Here is a 23969-nt window from a genome sequence, read left to right on the forward strand (position 1 = left end):
TATGGTCAAGTCATTGAGGATTTGGAGATACTTTAAAGGCTTCAAATGAAAAATCCTATTTGGCCCAAGAAGATGTAGAAAACTCTGTGGCTGAAGAAAATTCGGAGTCTTTGCTTTCATTCTTCAAAATAGAACAAAAGCCTCACTTTTGCACACACAAAACCAAAATTCAAGCATCTCAATATCCATCCCCATCTTCCCCTCAGAATAGTGCAATTGCTTCATCATCATCATCACAGATTATTTAAATTAATCCTCTTAACCAGTCCCTGTGTCTTTAACATTATTCCAATCCAGAGCAATAATTACAGAACAGATCTACAATGGTCTCCAGGTCTTAGTCTGGATAAGAGAAGACTGAGAGGGGACATGATAATAGTTTTCAAGTACATAAAAGGTTGTTACAAGGAGGAGGGAGAAAAATGGTTCTTCTTAACCTCTGAGGCTAGGACAAGAAGCAATGGGCTTAAATTGCAGCAAGGGCGGTTTAGGTTGGACATTAGGAAAAACTTCCTAACTGTCAGAGTGTTAAGCACTGGAATAAACTGCCTAGCGACGTGGTAGAATCTCCATCATTGGGGATTTTTAAGAGCAGATTGGACAAACACTGGTCAGGGATGGTCGAGATAATACTTAGTCCTACCTTGAGTGCAGGGGACTGGACTAGATGACCGATTGAGGTCCCTTCCAGTTCTATGATTCTACGATTCTATGAATAAGCAAATGTAGAGGAAATGTGCTCCTTGGGAACCTGCAGATCATGCTGGAACAGTGCTTGTGACATATTTCCATTCACAGTAATCAGCATTTTAATTTCCACTTCAATAGCATCAAAATGATTTTTAAAACTGAATTAGTAGTGCAGTTAAACAAGACACCTTTTCTTCTGAAAATTGTAATCAACACATATCAATGAGACTTATTTTTCAGAATGTTGAAATACATAAGTAGAAGTTCTGAAGAGAAAATTTTTAAAATACTTTTTCAAGTATTCATAGATGTAACTTGGATTTCACTGAGAGAGCACAGAATTATCTCATTTCTTGTTTCTTGTGTAAATAACAATTTGTCTAAATTGGTGAAATATCTTCCATAATACAGCTGTGTGCCTTCACAATTTAAAACAAAAATGTGTACAGATGACCTACAAAGATAAGTAGATAATTATGGTTGAAAGTTGCAAAATAGAAAGTGTTTTGTGAAGCTTAGAAGAGACTCTGCATTATTTTCTAATCCATTTGAGATCTTTAACAACTAACTGTTCTTAATGTTTCCTCTGAATACTGTGTGTGTGCCTCAGTTTCCCCTATGCATTTCTTAAGTCTCTAGGGGGTGAGATTGTTGCAGAGCAAAGGGTCAGTGCACATAAATGGCCGACACTCTATCTCCTGGCAACTAATGGCCGGGGCCCTTCCCCCCTGCAAGGAGATAGCTAAAGGTGTTGGAGAACAAAGAGATCAGGTGATCTCCTGGCCCGGGAAAGGAACAAAGCCCAGAGGAGGAGGGGCTGGAGGGAGAGTTAGTTTTGGAGCTAGCTGCGGACGAGGAGTGAGTGCAGACGTGGGTGTCTGGCTCGCTGCCCCCCAGGATGGACCCGGCTGAGGGGTCCTGTTCTCTGTACCTATAAGCTCTGTTTTAGACCGTGTTCCTGTCATCTAATAAACCTCTATTTTACTGGCTGGCTAAGAGTCACATCTGACTCCGAAGTTGGGGTGCAGGACCCTCTGGCTTCCCCAGGACCCCGCCTGGGCGGACTTGCTGTGGGAAGCGCACGGAGGGGCAGAGGATGCTGCATGCTCCAAGGTCAGACCTAGGAAGGTGGAAGCCGTGTGAGCTTCTTGCCCTGGAGACAATCTGCTCACAGAGAGGAGACTTCACCAGAGTCCTGACTGGCTTCATAGGGAGCAGTTCCAGAGCATCGCTCAGGGATTCCATGACATAAATGTACATGCATATTATTATTTACAAATGGAAAATGCTTTCTGTTGAACAAGGACAAATGTTAATATATCAAGACAAATAGGCAAGATACTATAGCACTATTGATTCTATAACAGCTAGTGCACACTGCCAGAAGTTAGATAACCTGGGTTCTATTCTTGGCTCTAACATTGGCTCACAGTGAAGCCAATGGCAAGACCCTAAACCTGTGTGTGTCTTAGGCCCAGATCCTGCAAGAAGATATGAATGTGCTTAACTTTACTACTGTGAGTAGTCACATTGAATTCAATAAAGTTAAGTACTTGCATACGTGTTTGAAGGTTTGGAGCCTTTGGGCTGGTCTACATGGGGGGAGGGGGATCGATCTAAGATACGCAACTTCAGCTACGTGAATAGCGTAGCTGAAGTCGAAGTATCTTAGATCGATTTACCTCAGGTCCTCATGGCACGGAATCGACGGCCGCGGCTCCCCCGTCGACTCCGCTACTGCCTCTCGCTCTGGTGGAGTTCTGGAGTCGACCAGGAGCGCATTCGGGGATCGATTTATCGCGTCTAGACGAGACGCAATAAATCGATCCCCGATAAATCGATTACTACCCACTGATCCGGCGGGTAGTGAAGACGTACTCTTAGTGTAGAGGACTGGGGCTTTAATTTCCTCATCTGTAAAATGAGACAATATTTCTTTATCTTTGTAAAGTCTTCAGGCAAAATGATATTTTTCTTAAAACAAAACAAATTAAGTCTCCTTAATTGTTTGCAGATATATTGTATGCCAGTAAACAAAAACAAAACCTTTAAAAATGTTTTGGGAGAACAGGACTGCCAAGTGTCATGCATTGCACCCGACACTCACACATTTGGCAGCCCTGATTGCATTCCTGCAGCCCAGCTGTGATATCAGCTGTGGCACAGGCTCTGTGGGCAGCCACTTTGCCTCCTCTCTCACTGCTCCCCTGGCTAGATCTGAGAGGGGAAGGAGCAACCAGCAACAGTGACAACAGCAACTGCAGAGACAGAGGATTAGAAAGTGTCAGCGCCAGCCCGGTCCCCAACCTCCCCGCCAAACCTCTTCTCAAGCTTCCCCTTCAACCATCCCCAACAGCTCCATGCTTTCCTCAGATATCCTCTATCCCAGCACCCACAGACACCTTGACTCTGGGGAATCATCTCAAGAAAGTAGTTCAGTCTTCACACTCATTCTGTCTTTCCTCTTACTGCAGAGACAAACAATACCACAATGCACAGGTGCCTTTAAATCAAAGATAAAAGCACTGATTACTAATATATAGTCTTGCAAAATTTTACCCACCCACAGGGAGTAGTAACTTTTCCGGGACAAGTATAACCAACATCAACAATTTCTGCAGAATCTTAGCTTTTCCTGTTTAAAAAAAATAATTGTGTGTGTGTATTTGTGTGTATTTGTAACTTAGTAAGTTGAAATACCAGAAATCTTGAGAAACATAAAAAGAGTGATATTTATCTTTACAGTTATGTTAACTGCAAGGTGAGTTCACACCTACCAACCTCAATGGGTTTTTAACCCAACTCATAACAAGCTTTCTCCTTTAAAGGGCTATTGCTAAATGCCACAATCTAGCCCTTCTAGTATGTCTACATTGAGTTAAAAAAGCCACGGAATTTCAGAGTCCAGGTCAGCAGACTTGGGCTTGAGGGACTAAAAATAGCAGTGTAGACATTCAGGCTCAGGCTGCCGCCTGGGCTCTGAGCTCCTTCTCCCTCGTGGCGTCTCAAAGCCTGGGCTCCAGCCTGAGACCAAAGTCTATTCTGCAATTTTATAGCCCCACAGACTGAGCCCTGCAAGCCCCAGTCAGCTGACCCTGGTTAGTTGTGGCCATGGTGAAGGTCTTTGATGGCAGTGGTTTGGCAAAACTTTCAACTGTGGCTTCACTGCCAAGAGTACTTCATCTGTGACACTAATACATACATGGTAACTTTCCAGAAAGGGCTCAATTATTCATACCGCTACTACTATACTGATTGTGTTACATTAACACAACATATGCTGGCAGGCACACCCTCCAACTTTTCCATACAGAATAAACAGATTTGTAAGAAGATTGTTACATTAGGAATAACAACTACAAAATTAAGACTGCAAATATTGTGCCATCCTTAAGTTTTTATGTTATATTATGGGAGTGCCATTCATGGTTCCATAGTTAAGAATGAGCTGAGTTTTGCCATTAAAAGCAGGAATTAAATCACATTGTTATATATATATCAAAATACAGCATATCCTCCTCAAAATGATAGTATGTACTCTTTAGGCAAATAATTAATTTTATGAGACCTCACTAGTAAATCTGTTAGTTTATGACTTAAAATAATTTTAAAAGGGTCCGTTAATAAATTTAGCACCCTGTGTCAGGCCATTTTTAGGTTAAAGTAAATAAACACACACACACACAATAGGCTGAATTAATAGCACCTCCTATTATGGTCACCTAACACTTCCCTTTATAAGATTCTGTTTTGATTTGCTTATAACTTTGCAAGATTTCAACCATTTGGGCTGAACTTTTCTATGTTGGGTATCTGACTCAGGCTGAATTCTCTTTGGAAAATTTCAACCAAAACCGTTCAACTGTTTCTGACAACAAGACTGGGGGGAAAATATGTTTTGCACTACTTAAAAAAATTCTTGAGACCTTTTCTTTGAGTAGTTCTACAGTCCCTAGGCTTTTGAACAGGGATTTGTAATTTGGAAGTGGTATGGCCTTTGTTTCAGGGCAGTTCCTTTTGCTGTCCCTGTGAAAATGTGCCCAAATTTGTCCAGGTTATAAACCTTTGAAAAATCATAGTTCACACATGCTCTGTAGAGAATTCTTAGAATTTAGCAGCTAAAATTTCCAAATTGTCCTCACTGAACATGCTCAAATCTCTCACAGTTCCTAGTATTGACCAGACTCTGCATACACCATCCTCTCACAGAGCAACAGAGTATGGTCCATCCCTTCGCAGCTCCTAGGTATGACCGATTGTGTATGTGCCAGTCCCAGAGAGCAACTAGGGAAGTATTAATGCAATTTTACAAGCACCTATAAGACCCTATCTGGAATACTGTGTACAATTCTGGCTACCCATGTTCAAGAAAGATTAATTCAAATTGGAACAGATATAGAGAAGAGCTACTAGGATGATTATCAGAATGACATTAAAAGAGCTTGGCTACTTTAGCCTAGCAAAACGAAGGCTGAAAGGGGATATGATTATTCTCTGTAAATACATCAGAGGGATAAACACCAGCGAGTGAGAAGAGCTGTTTAAGCTAAAGAACAATGCTAGCACAAGAACAAATGGGTACAAACTGACCGTGAATAAAGTTAGATGGAAGTAAAAAGGTTTCTCACCATCAGAGGAGTAAGATTCTGGAAGAGCCTTCCACAAGCAGTATTGGGCACAGGCGCCGACTTTTGTTTTTGCCAGTGGGTGCTTTTGAAGAGGCATGTGTGTTTGGGGGAAAGGGGTCTGCCAGTTTTGGGAGGAAAGAGACCGAGCAGGGGCAGGGCCTCAAGGGGAAGAGGCCAAGTGGGAGCAGGGTGCTTTTTTAAAATAAACCTAGGAAACTACACACACAATAATGTTAAAAGAACATTATTAAGATTGAAAAGTCTAGCACTCAAAGTTAGGAAATTCCAGAATTAAGGTTGCCTGTGCAACTTCAATTTGGCCCCTCTTGTGCATATGTATATGTAATAATTAGGATATTGTCTTTAATTACATCATCTTGAACTATTAATTTTCCTTTTCTATATTTTGAAGGGAATTTTCTTTTACATAAAAAAGAGCTTGAAGGTAAGTTTTTCAGCTATTCAGCTTTTGACCAAATAGCTTATGTTTGGATACTGTCCCATTCTTGATAGCACATAATGCCACCTATACAATACCATTTAAAACATTGCTTAAATATATCACTAAACCATCCATACCTCTGGACTTCCCAATGCATCCTGCCTTCTATTATTATTTATATTATAGTAGTGCCTAGATACCCACAGAGACAGCCTTGTGGTAGGCACTGTACAGACCAATGATTAGAGACAATCCATGCCTCAAAGTGTTTAACACCAGATGCAACAATTGGGTAAAGCAAACAAGTAGGAGAGCGAAGGAGAGGATGGACAGGGAAACAGTAATATCAATGTGGTTAGCAAAGAGGCTTAAAGAAGTTTTCTCTACAAAACTTAAAACTTTGAAACACATACAGTGTCAGTCTTATACAGAGACGAAAAAACTTGTCTCATAACTCCTTGTATAAGAAATAACTCTAGCCTAAAACCAGGTGTACACCAAAAAGTTAGGTTAACCCAGCTATGTCGCTCAGGGGTGTGAAATTCCACACTCCTGAGAGATGTAGTTAAGCCAACCTAACCCACAGTGTAGATAGCACTCTGCTACCTCTTGGGGAGGTGGATTAACTACAGCAACAGGAAAAACCCTCCCATTACTGTAGTGAGTGTCTATACTGAAGCGCTACATCTGTGCAGCCACAGCTTTTCTAGTGAAGACATAGCCTCACACTACCTAGATCTCTTGGTAGCCGAGGAGACCTGTAAAAACAGAGGAAAGAGACATGAAAGAGGCTAGAAAATCAGATACCATAAAGGACTTGTTCACCTTCTGTGAGCCCACAAATACTAAGTACTGTATATCCTACTGGAAAACATATTTTAAAAGTAAATCACAATCTAAACAAGTGTTCAAAATATTTTTATCAAGCACAAACCCACTAGATAATGCATGTTTTACCAGCCAATTACAAATCAACAGACAAAACAATTAATATATTTCCAAACAATATTTTCTCCAAGTTCCTTTTACTACTTTTATAAGCTTTCTTTTGCATGCCTTGCCACAGCAAGTTGAATGAGCTTTGATGCTTGTCCTGAAAAGATCACTGGCAAACCATCAACTAATACAATCCGAATCCAAGCAGTTAATGAGTATCAGAGCTAAAGTGATTAGCACTACATTTGGAGGAAAAGCTCATGTGAAAAAACACAACATCAAAGCCAATGATTCTTGACATCGTGTCTGCAGAAGTACAGTGTTGCCTACTTTTCCAGTTTTATCTCAAACATCAAGATAACTGGCATCTTAAATCCATTTTTTTTCAGCCGCTGCAGTCAGGTGAACATGTGAGAATCTCAATCTTTATTTAAAAATTGTTGCTAGCCCTCATAGTTCTATAACAAAATGTATGAAGATGTGAACTCTGTAAACCGAAAGCGTCAAAAACCAAAATGCAAGTAAATAGAACCCAAAATGTAATTTTAACATTTCATGATTTTTTTAATGTTTGGGACTGACAATGATGGAATTATACTAACGTAATAGCTGAGTTTTGAAATAAAAGATAACTAGTGGAAAAATAAGTATTAGATATGATAACTGAATACCAATTTTTAATGGATAAGGAGTGTTAGGACTATGCCATCAGTCTTCCATAAAAATATCCACTGGTTTAAGAGCTGAAATACTTTAAATGCATAAACTTGCTTCTGACAATCTGTACTGAAAATTCTGCACCTGTGTCACGAGCAGTAAAAAGTGTCAGATTATGGAGCACAAAATCATTCCACTGATACTTAAATATTGAAACAAACCATCCAAACAAAACAGTTTTTCCAGTGATGACTGAAACTTTGCTTTATTGTTTTTAGGTTGTTCCAAATTAAATTAAATTAATGTGTCTGCCCCAAAGACCCTCACTGACATGCCAAGTACAGGCAGGGAGGTTCTTGACATGTGAAAACAGGTCAGCATGTCTCCTAGGCTAGGTCTACACTACGGGGGGGGGGAGGGGTCGACTTAAGATATGCAACTTCAGCTACGCGAATAGCATAGCTAAGGTTGCGTATTTTAGGTCGACTTACCTGGCTGTGAGGACGGCAGCGAGTCGACCGCTGCCGCTCCCCTGTGGACTCCGCTTCCGCCTCTCGCCACGGTGGAGTTCCGGAGTCGACGGCAGAGCGATCCGGGATCGATTTTATCGCGTCTACACTAGACGCGATAAATCGATCCCCGATAGATCGATCGCTACCCGCCGACCCGGCGGGTAATGAAGACGTGCCCCCAGTGATGACACAGTGGCCGAAACCAGCAGAAGTAAGAGGTGAGCAGGTCCAGATGGGGGAAAACGTGGAGGACAGGAGAAAAAAATATCACTATATAATAATATATGGAGATACACCTATCTCATAGAACTGGAAGGGACCATTGAGTCCCGCCCCTTCCCTTCACTAGCAGGGCCAAGTACTGATTTTTGCCCCAGATCCCTAAGGGGCCCCCTCAAGGACTGAACTCACAACCCTGGGTTTAGCAGGCCAATGCTCAAACCACTGAGCTATCCCTCCCTCCCCATGCAATAGTTACATTCATTTTCCTCACCCCAACCTGAAAAGCACAAGATGCCTTCCAAAATTGTCTGATTATTTAGTGAAGATGTCTAGCAGTTTGTTATATCAAATGGGCCTAGCATACAGAATGTAGGATTCTCTCCATTCCAATAATGACCCTTTTGCTATAAATTACTTGCTCCCTGTAAATCAATTGGCTATATTTCTACTCTGATGTAAGTACTGAAGGAACGCTGTCTTGTAATATTTGATAGGGACCTTCTCTAAGCATTTATCTTCACTACTGTCTGTTCACAACATAGATTTAAAATGCTATCACTACTTTCTTGATCCTACTTCTTCACTGCTGGGAGGTGAACTATGTTAATCCCAACTCAAAAGGGAGATTCAAATTTACTTGAGATTCAAAAGGGATATTCAGGCACCACTGTATATAAATCACTGTGCTGTGCAAGATATATTTAAGAGTACTCCTACTGACTTAATTCCCTCAAGTATCACCCTTAAAAATGAAGCCAGCCTGGAAGCAAAAAGCAAACACTTGAGCATGATAATAAAAAGTCTCAAGAACTGTACGTGTACCCATCCACTCTCCAAATACTTTAATTAACATACAAACTAAAATTAAAAAATTAGAGCCTTCTCATTTCTCACAAAACTGAAGAAATTATTAGACAGTAATTCCAATATATGCATTCAAAGAGAACTTCTTTAAACCTCTTGCCTTTCAGTTTAAAAGTACAGGGCATGTTTAAGAAAATTCTCTTATTACACATTAGATGTGCCCCCTAAGAAAGATATAATGAAAAATTGATCAATCCCTTAAACAATTTAATGAAGATCTCTATGCATTTCTATATTTTTACATCACAATATGACTTGCCTTGGGCTAAAGAAAACTGGAAAAGTTATCTTAATAGTCGAAGGACTAGAAAAAATTAAAAGGTGCTAGTAACTATGCCGGAGCTGGAGGAGGGACACTGACAAAAGAGGGAAGAGTGCTGAGATGCCACTGGTTTGGTGCTTTAGAAATACAAGATTTACATATTAGAAACAGTAAACCAGATCAGATTAAATAGATGATGCCTATGGGGAAATGGTATGCTGCATGAATTTGATCCAATACTTATTAATAACTTTGTTAACTTTTCAATGAAGTGTTTAAATACTTGATCTTAAATAAATGTTTTCCCCAAGTCCTTTATGCTTTATTTTAATCATGGAAGAAAAAACAAGAACAGTCAAAAATTACCATTACCACCAGTTTGGTGTTTTACATATTTTATTATCACCCTGACATGGAAAATGTAATTCCAAATCCAAAACCGTATCCCACCTCCTCGAAGGTCTTGCCAGCATGGTTGTTCGATTCTTGCTACATAGGCTTTGTCAGTAACAGAAATTAAGTATCGATATTAGAAAAACATTCTAAATCAAAAAGATCTGGATGCTGAAGAAGTATTATATTATATCAAATAGGAATGTTTTTATGAAATCCCAGATATGGTTCAAATTTGGTTCCATTTTTACAAAATGTATCAAATATACTTGGTTTCAATTAGGACCTAGGTGTCAACAAATGGTCTGCTTTCTCTCCTTTTCAGTATTAACATGGGAGAAGATGAATTATTCCTTTATTATTTGCATTAACTATAGAACTTACTGTAGCAAATATTAGACAACTGCTTGAAATTATATTTGACATCCATGACTCAATGAAAAAATCTCCTTTTACTCTGCTTATAGCCTACTTCGTCATGATACTAAAAAATCTCCAAGGATTTCAATTAAAAATTTTCATGGAATAAGTTAATGTACTATAAATCACCAATCCTTCGTGGTCTGAAATTTAAACACAATTTAGCAAAGAATTCTGTTAAACTAGCAGGTGGCTATTTTTGGTACCTATGGTATCCTGGTGCTTATTGACCTTTCAGTTTTATTTGATATCAACTGTTTTTGTAGTTTAATCAGAAGGAACAGAATTTTAGAGACTGAACTGATCTTCCTCTATTACTGGTAGAAGCCCGTGACATTAGGATACACACTTTGTTTACACAGATATACTCTATTTCAATGGCTCTCAACCTTTCCAGACTACTGTACCCCTTTCAGGAGTCTGATTTGTCTTGCGTATCCCCAAGTTTCACCTCACTTAAAAACTACTTGCTTACAAAATCAGACATAATAATACAAAAGTGTCACAGCACACTATTACTGAAAAATTGCTTACTTTCTCATTTATATTATATAATTATAAAATAAATCAATTGGAATATAAATATTGTACTAACATTTCAGTGCATAGCACACAGAGCAGTATAAGCAAGTCATTGTATGAAATTTTAGTTTGTACTGACTTTGCTAGTGCTTTTTATGTAGCCTGTTGTAAAACTAGGCAAATATCCAGATGAGTTGATGAACCCCCTGGAAGACCTCTGCTTATCTCCAGGGTTAGACATACCCCTGGTTGAGAATCACTGCTCTATTTCATCCGTATGTTGCAACTTCAGTTGCAACTCTATTTCAGTGTTTTGTTCTAAGTTGCAGCTCTAGTTCAACCCTTTACTATTGGGTTGTCTGAAAACTTTTGCCTCACTGGACATATTAATCACTAGTTTCCTTGAAAAACAAGTATATGAATTAAACCTTAGTCTTCACTTTCAAATTCCCCAGTTAGTTAAGGCTTTGCCAAATATTTAATTCTTGACTTTTGGCTGCACAATGATGGTAAGATGGAATTTTCAACCTTGGTATAGATGGAGCAAAGTTGGATTCAAACATTGCAACAATTACATGGTCTGAAACAAAGTCTGTATACATGATACAACCAGAACTGTTAGAGTAACTACAGACAATATGGAAATATTCCCACACTGTTGCAAGTTTAAAACAAAATGAACCAATTCCGCACAAAGATAAGCAAAGATTTTCTGTGTATTTTGATTAGACACAACACATTTTTCTTAACTGTCATAATGATCTAAGTTCTAATAATGGGTATGCAATAGCTCAAATCTACATCTCCCATTTATCCACTAATGGAATTTTTATGGCTTTCTCAAACAAAATTTTAATAAATATTTACAAGTACACATCTTAATTACTAGATTACAAAATAGGTAACTAGATCCTTGCATTGCTCTCTGTACTAGAATACGTATTCGAGTTTCTCAAAAAGAAAATAAAAAATGTCAGATTTATTTTTTCTTTATTCAGAAAATTCCAGATCTACATGTGTGTTCAAACTTTAAAATGGCTCTATAATTAAAGGAAAACCAGAAACTCCCGCATTTCCAGCAGTTTTAAGCACTTCTGCATACAGCCTGTAATACACAACCTTCACTAAATGCTACCAAGTAGGATGCATGCAAGTTACTATATATGACTGATGAAAACAGTGCTGCAGATGTAAATTATCCCCAGGTAATTTACAGAATGATACTGGGATTGTCCTTTGTCAATCATTTGGTATCCTGTAAACTAGGCACATCACAAAGTCTCAGCTATTAAAAAGACACATTTTCCTCTGGATGCGACTTTTCTTGCCTTCAGACTGGAGATTTTCAATATTTTTACAGATAGATATTGTAAGTCAATACTGAAGTCAAGAATGTTTCTTTTTTCAAAAAGAAAATTTGTTGGTGCCCATCAAACCTGGAATATATAAAGCTAGTCTCTTAAGCTTCTCAAGAGCCAGTATAATATTGTATGGTGCTTCAATATGAGGTGGTTTGGGAAATACGAAGCCTCTTAGTGATATTATATGAGGGCACTGAATTATGCGGATTGTCTCACTAACCAGACTGTTATTTATATATACATAAGAGTTGTCCAAGCAAAAGAACATGGAGGCCTGGGTCAAATCATTTTACTCTCTTCATTCACTCATTTGTATCGTACCACTATATTTGGCACTAATTCTTGAATTAATTTAAACTTTATATTTCCTGTACTATTACAGAACAATTGGGCAAAATGAAGATAACATGAAAGCCTTAACTCTGAATGTCCTTGCTTTCTTACAGTTAATCAGCATTTGCAAATCCTTTTGACAATTTTCATGAGAAAAATATATAGGGGAGAAGGAACAGATGGGGGCAATTTAAAAAGCACAATAAAGACAAACATGCAACTATAAAAACCTCAGATCTCCTGTCAGATCTCACACTATAATTGGTGTCAGTTCTGGCTGTATTAGGTCAGGAAACCTCACGTTACTTTTCATAAGACCAGGGGTATCAGCCTTGTTGCACCAACAAATTAAAGTCAGGGTAAAGGTATTCGGCTTCCTTAAATATTCAGTGAATTTTCCATTGGTATTCTTCATTTGCTGTCTTGAACTATTTGTCTGTGTTCCTGTACACAGTTAAACTACTGCTACATTTCAATCAAGAGGTGGCATTTCTTCATATAGGTATATATTTTAATACAAGTACATTATGCTGCATTTACTTTAAAAATGTCTTGCCTTTCAAAAGTTACTCAAACCTTGTGAAACTAGAATTTCATTTTGATTATTCATTACTAGTACTTAATGGAACCTGTGCATGGAAAGCAGTACTTAGAAGAGAAATTAATATACAGATTTCTTGTTTGAATCAGATTCAAAATATCCCTTGGGTAATTCTAACATATTCGTTGTTCTTTCCTCCCTTTCTGTTTCACGAAGCTTATGAAAAGTTCCTGACAGATCCAGACTAACACGGCTATCCCTTTGATACTTGAAAAGTTCCTGGTAAGTGTAATTTATTTTCTTATGTATGTGTTAAAAAGTTCTTTCCTTTTAAGCATAACCACCTTTGAGAAATTTAAATATAGAAATTATACACAAAACAGCTCTCATTTATGCTCCTTTTAGCACTACATTGCTACTAACTTTAGGAGTCACAATGCTTGAGGGTAGTTTTAAGATTTTTTCCGAAAAGAGAATGGCAATTACTTTCATTTTCAATTCCTTTCTTATTGTTTTAATCTCAAAATGTGTTCCCTCCTTTTAGCTGTTATGTATGGTACTTAAAATAAATGGAAATAAAGCTTTGAACTAATTCTAAAATGACAAAGCAAAGTGCGCAATTTTAAGAATGTGAAGATCAATAGCAAATATGTTACACCAACCTGAGCACATTATTTACTTGGGCATTTGAAAAGTGATAGTTGCAGTTTACTTGTAAGTATAAAATGGCTAAAGATTAATTATTGAGGTGAATAACGTAAACAGAGTTTCAGTTCCTGTGGGACCCATCCAGCAAAATATTTCCAGAATTCCAAGTAACATAAGCTTCAGAAGTATCTATACAAGGGAAAGGTTAGTCTGCCATGAAAGACAATACAAAAATGACTCCTCAGGAGCAAATTGAAGATTAATTGAGGAGATGGTGGAAGGGAACAGGGAGGAGGGAATCATGGAGAGTAACTTTCATGAGAACCTGTGTGGGTGAGGAGGGAGAAAAATGCCTTCAGGATGACCAATAATCCATATATTCTGTTTTTGTAACTCACTCCAGAGAAGAGAGAGGTACCCTGCTATCTTCCTCCCTGGGATTATAGTATTTTCCTCTTAAAAAATCAGGGAAACTTTAACCAACACTTCCCCCTCAATTTTTCCACCTATCATGGCTAAAATAAATAGATTCATATCAGTCAGGGACAGCCCTATACATCTGGACAACTCCCTCCTTAAAATGTTTTCCCAGCTGATAAACACATCCTCTCACAGGCAGCAATTCTGAAGGACTACGGGAGTATGCTCAAGGAGTTCCCCCAAACCATGATGACACTATAAAACAATCCAGATAAACCAAATACAAACTCTGTCCCAAATAGTACAGATACAGAATACCCACTTCACCTTTCAAAATAGGGAATCTTCTGCAGCTACAGAGCTTGAGAAGATTGTTTATCTCCCTTAGGCCAGCAGGAAGATAAGAGTTTATTTCAGCTGGATTGGGCCTTATGAGTTTGCACAGAAGATACTGTCAGGCTTCAGAGGGGCCAGGAAAGATTTGGGGACATATCCTGTCCCATGTCAAGTTCCCTTTGTGCTCCTCCCAAAGCTGCTCAAAACAGGCAGTTAATGATTCCTTCATAGTGGGGAAAATCCATGAGTAGCATAAACGGGTGAAGCAAGCTCTATGCTGTTTACCTTCTCTTTACACTGAGGATACTGTAGCTTATGCCTAGGGCCAAAAAGTCCCCTGGTCAGCCCCACGATCCACCCCAGTAGGATCGGGGACAGAACAGTGTCATAAAACTGCTTCCTCTCTCCACCCCCAAACTCAATTAGGGAAAGCACTGCTCTGGCTCGCCTGAGATTTGAGCCCTTGGATTTCAGGAGCAAGTTATTCTTTATTAGTATGTGAACACAACACAAGATAGTCCTTCCTAGTCTATATTTATTTTATTCAAAAATTCCCGAACTTTTTCTTAGTATGGACTGCATCTTGAGAGAGAGATTTGGACATTTCCCCTCCCATTAAATATCACACAAGCTGTCTGCCTTTTCATTCCCAAACAAATATCATGCCTATGCTTAGGAAAACATTGATTGTATTGTAGTGGTCTTGTAGTTTAACACATGACAATTGGGAGGGGAGCCTGCAACATTTGCTAGATAACTCTTTGTAACTTCTCCTGAAACATAATAAAAACACTTGTTAAGATCATGGTGGTTAATAAGTTAATAACAGGCCAGCTTCAGCAACACCTAATTGCTTTCTGTATTTTTCAGATCCTATCCTATCCAGATTTCAGCACAGAAATGGCACTCATACTTCAGAACAATGGACAGAAATCAATTATCCACACTAACACTGCTAGATTACTGATCGCCTTCAACACCCTTGACAATGAAGTATTGCCAACCTGCTATGTGGAATCACACTGAACTGGTTCCACTCATTCCTCCTGGATAGGTCCCCAAAAGGTGGCAATCAGCACCTGGTCTTCTTCTACCAGGTCCTAACCTAAAGAGACCATTAGGCTCAGTCCTGTCCTCTCCATCCAATTCAACACTCCAGCCACTGAAACAGACTGAGACATGTACTGTGGACTCCAATACAGTCAATATGCAGAAGATACTCAGTCTTTACTTCTCCGTAAAAAAATGAAGACTCTTTCCTTAAGGACTCAAATGCCTGACAGGGAAACAGGATGAATAGCAAAAGGCTCAAGCTAAACCCGGATATAAAACAATCCAGATGCTGCTGATCTTTACCACTTTAAACTATACTACCAGTAATCTTCAGTGCCCAGCCTTTGATTCTTGTTTATATTATGCTTGTCTGCCTTTAAGAGGATTTGTTCCTAACTTTGTCTTCACTTTTTCCTGCTATAAATCAAATTTGCTCAGTGAAATGGAAAAAAATTATCTATGAAGGCAATTATTTCTAATAGACTAAATCTGTAATGCTTCATGTTAGCTCTAATTTAATCTGTAATATTTTCCCTTCATATTAGCCTTTGTGTGTGTATTCCTGTCGAATACTATTTAGACCAAAAATCTCTATTTCCAAATTCCTTAATTCTTGTCACTTTTTTTATGAAGCTGACTCAGTTTCTCCCCACAATGCACCAATACTTCATGGGTAATACGGTATCAATTTATAACACATATAACTCTCCACATAAAACACAACAAATCCAGTTGCATGGATGTGTATTTGAATCACAGAAATTAGAGGCATAAATATCTATTAGAGCATCAAGTCCATACACTTGCTAGTGGAAAAGGCAATGCTGATTAATAAAATTAGTATTTGAAAACTATCTACATGGTATTATATATATTGTGGCATATTCATTAAGCTATATTATTAGTGATTCTTTAATTTTTGAAAATAGTGTAAAAAAATCTTTTGTGAATATGTCTATACTATAAACATGAAGTTCAGAAGTCCATGGATATAGTAATCACACTGGCCCAAATTTTCTAACATGACTAATGATTTGGGGTCCCTCAAAATTTTAGGTGCCTAATTCAAGATAGTTGAAGTGACCTGATTTCTGGGAACTGTTGAGCACCCACACTCTGAAAATCAAATTCCTTTAAAAAGTGGAGCAAGATGGGCACTCAAAAACTGAGCCACCCAAAATCACTAGTCATTTTTCAATATGTTTGTGAATTACTGGCAGTCCTTCAGATAGTAAATACTTGTTTGGCTCGCAACTAAATTTACAGCTGTTCCCTAATACCAAATATTGTACTTCAAGAAACTGTACAACATTGGTGTACCATGCCAGGTTTTTGTACCATATTTAGCAGTTTACTTACTTCAGCTGTGAATGTACTACCTATGCAAGCATTTCTACAAATATTTCACCGGAGCCTGTTGACTTGAAGACATCTAACTTGTCTAGGTAATTCTTAACTTGTTCGTTCCCTATTTTAACCTAAGACACCCCACCCACCCCCCAGTGATTTTTACTATGTTAGTTGTCCAATCATTGTTAATCTTTTTGGTGAAAACTGAAACTAAACATGTTCAAGAAAGATGAATTCAAACTCTAACAGGTATAGAGAAGGGCTACTAGGATGATCAGACGAATAGAGAGCCTATCTTATGAGAGCAGGCTAAAAAAGCTTGGCTTGTTTAGCCAAGGAAAACAAAGACTGAAAGGGGATATGGTTGCTCTCTGTAAATACACTGGGGTAAACACCAGGAAGGGAGAAGAGCTATTTAAGATAAAAGAACAATACTGAATCAAGAACAAATGTGTATAAACTGGCCATGAATAAATAGAGGCTGGAAGTTAGAAGAAAGTTTCTAACCATCAGAAGAGTGAGGTTCTGGAACAGCATTCCACTAGCAGTAGTGGGGGCATACAACCTCACTAGTTTTAAGATAGATGTATCCAGCTCTATGAATGGGATTATATTAGGGGGCTGCCTGTGATAGCAGGGAATAGAACTCTATTAACCCAGCGTCCAGCCGTATATTCCTGTAAACTGAAAGATGACCTCTTTCAAACAACATTTCCACAAATCCATGTTATATAAATGAATAATGGTACTCCGATTCTGCTTAAGAGTAAAGGTGAAGTTCACCCAAGAAAGAGATTCTAGGTATGTACAGAATGTACTGAGATATTATTCAGTAGTGGATACAATTCAAACCCATAACTGATTAACAAGAGACTTAAAAAAACCCTCCTAAAAACAAAAAAACAACCAACAACATTCGCTATAGCAATGCACCATGTGGAATACTGTCTCATCACTGATGAAAAATAGAGGGCTGACACTTAAAATTAAAGGTGGACAGTCAACATTAAAAAAAAAATCACATTATTTCTTATACCCACTATTGTTAAAAGGTAACACCTAAAATTATTGTGATGGAGAGCTTAGATAAGAATTTCCTCCATTATTTTCAATTTGTTTACTTTGTGTGTTTAACAAAATATTGTGTACTAGCAGTTTCAGTGTACAGTCAGTCAACAGTCATTTCTCCCTGTTTCTGTGAGTCTCACTTTTTTTTTTTTTTAATCAACATGGGAAAATGTGACTGTAAAACCATAAATTGGCTGGAGGTCAGGAGCAGAACCTTGAAACAATTTTTATCAAATGGATTTAAAAGTAAAGTGTCAAACTGATGGTGTTTTTTAAGTATCACACCGACATTGGATCTTTGGTTTTTTGTTTGTTTGTTTTTAAGTAAACAGCATCAATGTTAAACAAAACACTTAGGTCTTTTACAGATCTGTGTTGGTGCAGCTTTTCTTTTCAATGTCCAGTGCCACTCCATCCTGTACATACCATAGTGTATAAAGGCCACAAAGGACCAGAACACCCTGTTGTAGAGAGCATGCACTGAATGTTATGGAGCATTCTGGGCTACAGAAAGTTAAGAGTAGCTCTAAGGACAGCTCTAACTTATGTGAGGGGCAGGGCCAACCCATGGCACAGGCAGAATCTAAACACAAAGCCCCCTCTTCTTTCCCTCTCTATGGCTGCTCGTTCTGTGCTGCATCTCTCCGTTATTAGCAGTATTGCTGTATATATACTGAGATGCAGATAATTATACTTTCTTTATTTCTGCTGTTTTACTTTTTCTTATTCTTTTTGATTTTTCAAACAAAAATAAAAATCTTGGGCTTCAATATGATAATGGTACTTATACAAATGAGTGGACCAGCTTTCTTTAGAACCTCCAAAAAGTACCATAGCAGTACTTCCAGCACCAACCATTCAAAAATAATGAGTCAGGTCCCCCCCCCCAAATCATGACATTTTTTAAAATAGCAAAGTTTGTATTTTTTAATTAGCCTTCTGGTTTTTGAGTCTTTGGGGCTCATATTTACAAGTTTTTCTATACAACCATGAAAACTAGCAACCTAATTATTTTATAAATGAAAATTGAGTCTCACATAATCACATGACACTAGGGGGTGTAAGAAAAACACAATATCACAAAACTTGCAAAAAAACCCAACCAAACAAACAAACAAACAAAAAAAACCAACCTGAGACTCAGCAATACTGAATAGCAATAGGCCGTGGTTATTTCCCCTCAAAAATACACGTAATTTCCATTAACGTAAATAGAAATTAGACATATGCAATATAGAAGAACACATACCCACATATTTTTGGATAAAATCTCTCCATTCATTTCATACCCACAAATTGCTGAGGAAATTAGGATAACAGCAAATGTTAATTCAAGAATGATCACCTTACTTCACAAGCAATGAGCCCTGTAAACATTCGCGCAAATGCTTAACTTTATGCACGTCAGAAGTCCCATGTACTTCAGTGGGACTGCTGACATGCGTAAAGGATATGCATAAATGTTTGCAGGAATAGGGCCAAAGCACCTAGTTCTTAGCTGTAGCAATTATGCCTCTACTTTACGTAGAAGTGCAAGTCATAACATTTTACTGTTCTTTTCTGCAAACAAATTTATTTCTTTTATTGGCTAGCAGAAACCTAAGGAAACAATGGCAATAACTTTTAGCCTCCTGCAGATCTATAAACCACAATTAACTGCTTGTCCAATGTAATACTGTGCCTTTGGCAGGTGATTTAAAATTCACTTTGGTCAAGCAATTAGTAAGTGTGCATTAACAATAAATTTACAGTTGCATTATACAGACAGTGGGACTTCAAAACATTTACAAAATTGAGGTAAATCAAGTAAAATTTTGTTTGAACCTTTAAAGTATGACGTAAGCTTCACATTTTAAACTAACCCTAACCCTTAGAACCATATATATATAGCATTATACAAAAACAAAGCACATAAGCTTTTTAAAGAAATTAATTTTGTTTGCCAGAAAGGAAGCACACAGGCTATATATTGCAAAGAATCATGATGTTGACAGGTCTTCATTGTTTATTCAGAGCTGATTATATATTTACTTTAAAAAGAAATCAGATTGCCTAAGAAAATGGAAAGATTCCTCACCGCTATGTGAATCCTGAAGTCTGTGGAGTAGTCATAAAAATAAATAATTGGGTGGCAAAAAGCTGTCTGTGTCTGACTTCAGAGATAAGTTTATCAGCAAGGAATGAGCAGTAAATAAACAGTGAATAATAATTAATATTCATAGCACAAACACTTATAGAACACTTTTCATTCATAGATCTGAGAGTGCTTTAGAAAGGTGGGTAAAGGGACACCACACAACCTCTCTTCCAGAGCATATGAGGTTCATTTGTTTTTATTTACTGTAAATATTACATGTAGTCCAAAGCTAGATCATTGAATCTCTGTCCATTCTCCGTATCTGCAGTCACAAGAGAAATTACTCATCAGTTTTTTTTCACTATTACATAGCTACTTTGATACAAGTTTTGTGGTGGGGGGGGGTTAAATTCACTAAATACTTGTATAGCTTTGCTATCTTAATACCTGGATTCCTGTACAGTCACTCATCTATAAATAAAACAAAAGGAGAAAAAAAATCACCTGAGAGATTGAATATCAATACTCTTTTTATGTTAATAATGTAGCTTTACAATACTTGTCCCACATAGCAACTACAGGTAAAGAAAGTGCAGCTTCCCAGAAAATTCATTCAGCTGCTGTTAATCAAAAAAAGCAGGATGACACTATCAACTAATCAGTCAGCCAATAAATAAAGGATCAGAATAGAATTAGAACAGTCGTATAAAGGGGGGAAACGACTAATTTAATGTTTTATTGATCTTCCCTATATCATTTTATATACCCTTTTGTCATTTCACATTGTATTCACCTCCTTCATAATCATAATATTTAGAGTCTCTCCTCATATGAAAGTCTTTCCATGTCTCTCATATTTGTTACCCTTCCAGACCTTTTTCATTTCTGTATTATCACTTTTAAGATAGGGTAATCAGAACTGACTACACTATTCAAGGTGAAGATATACCATCAATTTCTATGAAGTTTTTAGTATTGTTCTCAATCCTTTTCTAACACCCTAACATCATGACTCCTTTTACAATCACAGCTGCAGAGAAATTTTCACTGAACTGTGTGTGCACAGTGATGCCTAGGTCTTTTTCTTGAGTGATTACTGTTAAATTGGAATCCATCAGCATGTATGAGTAATTCAAATCAAGACTTCCAACATACATTACTTTGTTTACACTAATTTTCATCTGAATTATATTGCCAAAATAAAGGTCCTTCTTAAGTTCCTTGCTGCCTTTTCTAGCTTTGATTAACTTAAATAATTGTGTCATATGCTCTTCTTTTCACCTCACTGTTTACTTCTAAAGACCAATCCCAGGACAAAAACTTGGGGAACCCACTATCAACAGCCTGCTGCAGGTGAGACACCTCAATATTGATGGAAAAATACTAATACAATTAAGTTTAAAAATATTAGGTCACTAAGCTTGCCTATGCCTTTACTGAAGCTTACAATATATTTATCATTACATTCACACTTATGGTGCTAAGAGAAAAGTACCTCACATATGCATTTATTTTTGTTTCATTAATTATATGAAATATTCAAGCTAACCAAACCAGTTTTAGGAGGCTTCTACCTTATCTCTCCAGGAAAAAGCAAATATCAGGGAAAACAAACATGGGTTTAATAGCCATAAAATGTTTATTACCTCCAAGTGTGTTTACACCAACTCTGGAATGTAGCTTTATAACTTCTATTTTGCTTTAACATTCTATACTATTTTCTTCTGTACTATGTTTTGACAGATGTATGTAAGTGTTAGTTATTGTGATTCAAGTTTTGTATAGAATATTTGATAAAGTCTGTAATTCTAAATTGTAAATATTGCAACTTGTATGTCATAAATCTAGAAACCTTTTGGTCAAAAAGCAACCAAACCCATCCAGGGCTGCCCAGAGGGGGGGCAAGTGGGGCAATTTGCCCCAGGCCCCGGGCCCCACAGGGGCCCCCACGAGAATATAGTATTCTATAGTATTGCAACTTTTTTTTATGGAAGGAGCCCCCGAAATTGCTTTGCCCCGGGCCCCCTGAATCCTCTGGGCGGCCCTGAACCCATCAGTGCATCTTATCAAAGAACAGGGCACATACCTCTTGTATAAGATACAAGTTTGGTATAGATATTATATTTCAAGAAAACCGATTTTGTAAGATATTTATTTTTGAGAAAGAGTCCTAAAAAGAATGTAAAGATATTTTATTCAGAAAATTCCAAACAAGTAGTAATGCTCTATCATAGCTATAAACCAAGTGAGTCTTTATCAGGATAGTGGAAGAAGGCAGGTGGCAGGAGTTTAGTAGGCAGGAACAACTGCTAGGGTTCAGAGTCACCATCAGGGTCAGCAGTTGGACCCAGGGTCAGACCGAAGAGCAAAGCCGGAAAGAGGTTGGGGATCAGGCCAAGTTTCAATACCAGGTATCAGGGTGGTCCGGGTGGGTGTTCCAGGGTTCGAGCAAGAATTCAAGGTCCAAATCAGAGGCAAGGCCAATACCAGTAATTCAGGAACAGAGAAATCAGGGTGGTCATGGCAGTTAGCTAATATTCCACACTGTTGCCTAGGCACTTCCTGGAACACCCCTTGGGTTTATATAGGGCGGGGAGCCAATCAGGCTGCATGAGACTGCTGTCTGTTGAACCCCTTGAAGGGATCTGTGACCCCAGCAGATTACATGTAGGGGAGCGCAAGCTAGTTATAGCTGCCATGAAGTAGTAGTATGGAGGTGTGCACTACCTGGCAACTCTGCATCCATCTCTACAAGCAAGCTACTGCAGACAGCTAAGAAAAACAGAGAAGAGTCAAGAATAAACAAACCCAAAATAAACCTCCCCAAAACTTCAACATGGATTGGTGAGAGGAAGAGATTACATTTAAACTCTCATAATGATTTTATTGGGATAAGGGAATGATGTTGCAACTTAAAATATCAGTTTCTCCTATTAATCACCAAGTAGTTAAGACCATGTATTCCTAGAGAGGAGATGGGGGCGGGGAGTTAATTGCATTTAAGATTCTTAATATTGGTTAATTGGCCTGTCTCAAGACAGCTGCTTAAATGGCTTCTTCTAAGTAACTGATTTAAATATTTTCTTTAATTTCATAGGACATAGTTTTAAGAGTGCTTACTTTGCCCAGTCATAAGATGGCCGGCTATTTACTAACACACAACAGATCCAGCTGTCCTGAAACAAAATTCTTTTGCACACCTATAAACGTTCTTAGTTATTTAAGGATATACTAAAGAATAGATTTTAAATAATTTGAATAATTTTGGTCTGATGTAAAGTAGAGCTGCCATCAGACTCTTCTAATTTATGCTGGAGCCTGGTCCACTGAGTCAAACCATCCCAGTACAAAGATGGCTTGATGCCAACTTTGCACTGCACACCCATACACACCTACCATTGAGTTACAGTAAGCGTACCTCAACCACAGCTCTGGTGGATCAACAGGAACCAAAACCCCTGTTTGCAAAACTGCCATTGAGAAAATAGTAATAGCAATCTCAATTCAGAGCACTGTTGTACAATCAGAACAGGATCTTCTTAATGGTACTTTAATCTGACTTTTATGAATCCTAAACTGGAATCTCTGGACTACATGCTGATCTCAAAGGGTATGTCTACACTGGGATAAAAGACCTGCGGCACAGCCTCAGCTGGCCCCGTGTCAGCTGATTCAGGCTTTCAGGGCTTGAGCTCCGGGGCTAAACATTGCTTGGGGTCCCAGAAGTCAGGCTTCAGCACAAACCCACATGTCTACACAGCAATTTTACAGCCCTGCAGCCCCAGGCCAGTTGTGGGTGTTTAATTGGTGTGTAGACATACCCAAATTAACCACTTGGTCATGTTCCTCATTTATTCCAGAATGATTCTTCTTTTCAGTATAAGTCTGGAGGTATGAGTTCCTACCCATTGTCCAGTATGAGAGTGGTAGCCGTGTTAGTCTGAATCTGTAAAAAGCAACAGAGAGTCCTGTGGCACCTTTAAGACTAACAGAAGTATTGGAGCATAAGCTTTTGTGGGTGAATGCCCACTTCATCAGACGCAAGTAATGGAAATTTCCAGAGGCAGGTATAAATCAGTATGGAGATAACGAGGTTAGTTCAATCAGGGAGGGTGAGGTGCTCTGCTAGCAGTTGAGGTGTGAACACCAAGGGAGGAGAAACTGCTTCTGTAGTTGGATAACCATTCACAGTCTTTGTTTAATCCTGATCTGATGGTGTCAAATTTGCAAATGA

This window comes from Emys orbicularis, chromosome 2, assembly GCF_028017835.1.
Source record: "Emys orbicularis isolate rEmyOrb1 chromosome 2, rEmyOrb1.hap1, whole genome shotgun sequence".
Lineage (NCBI taxonomy): Eukaryota > Metazoa > Chordata > Testudines > Emydidae > Emys > Emys orbicularis.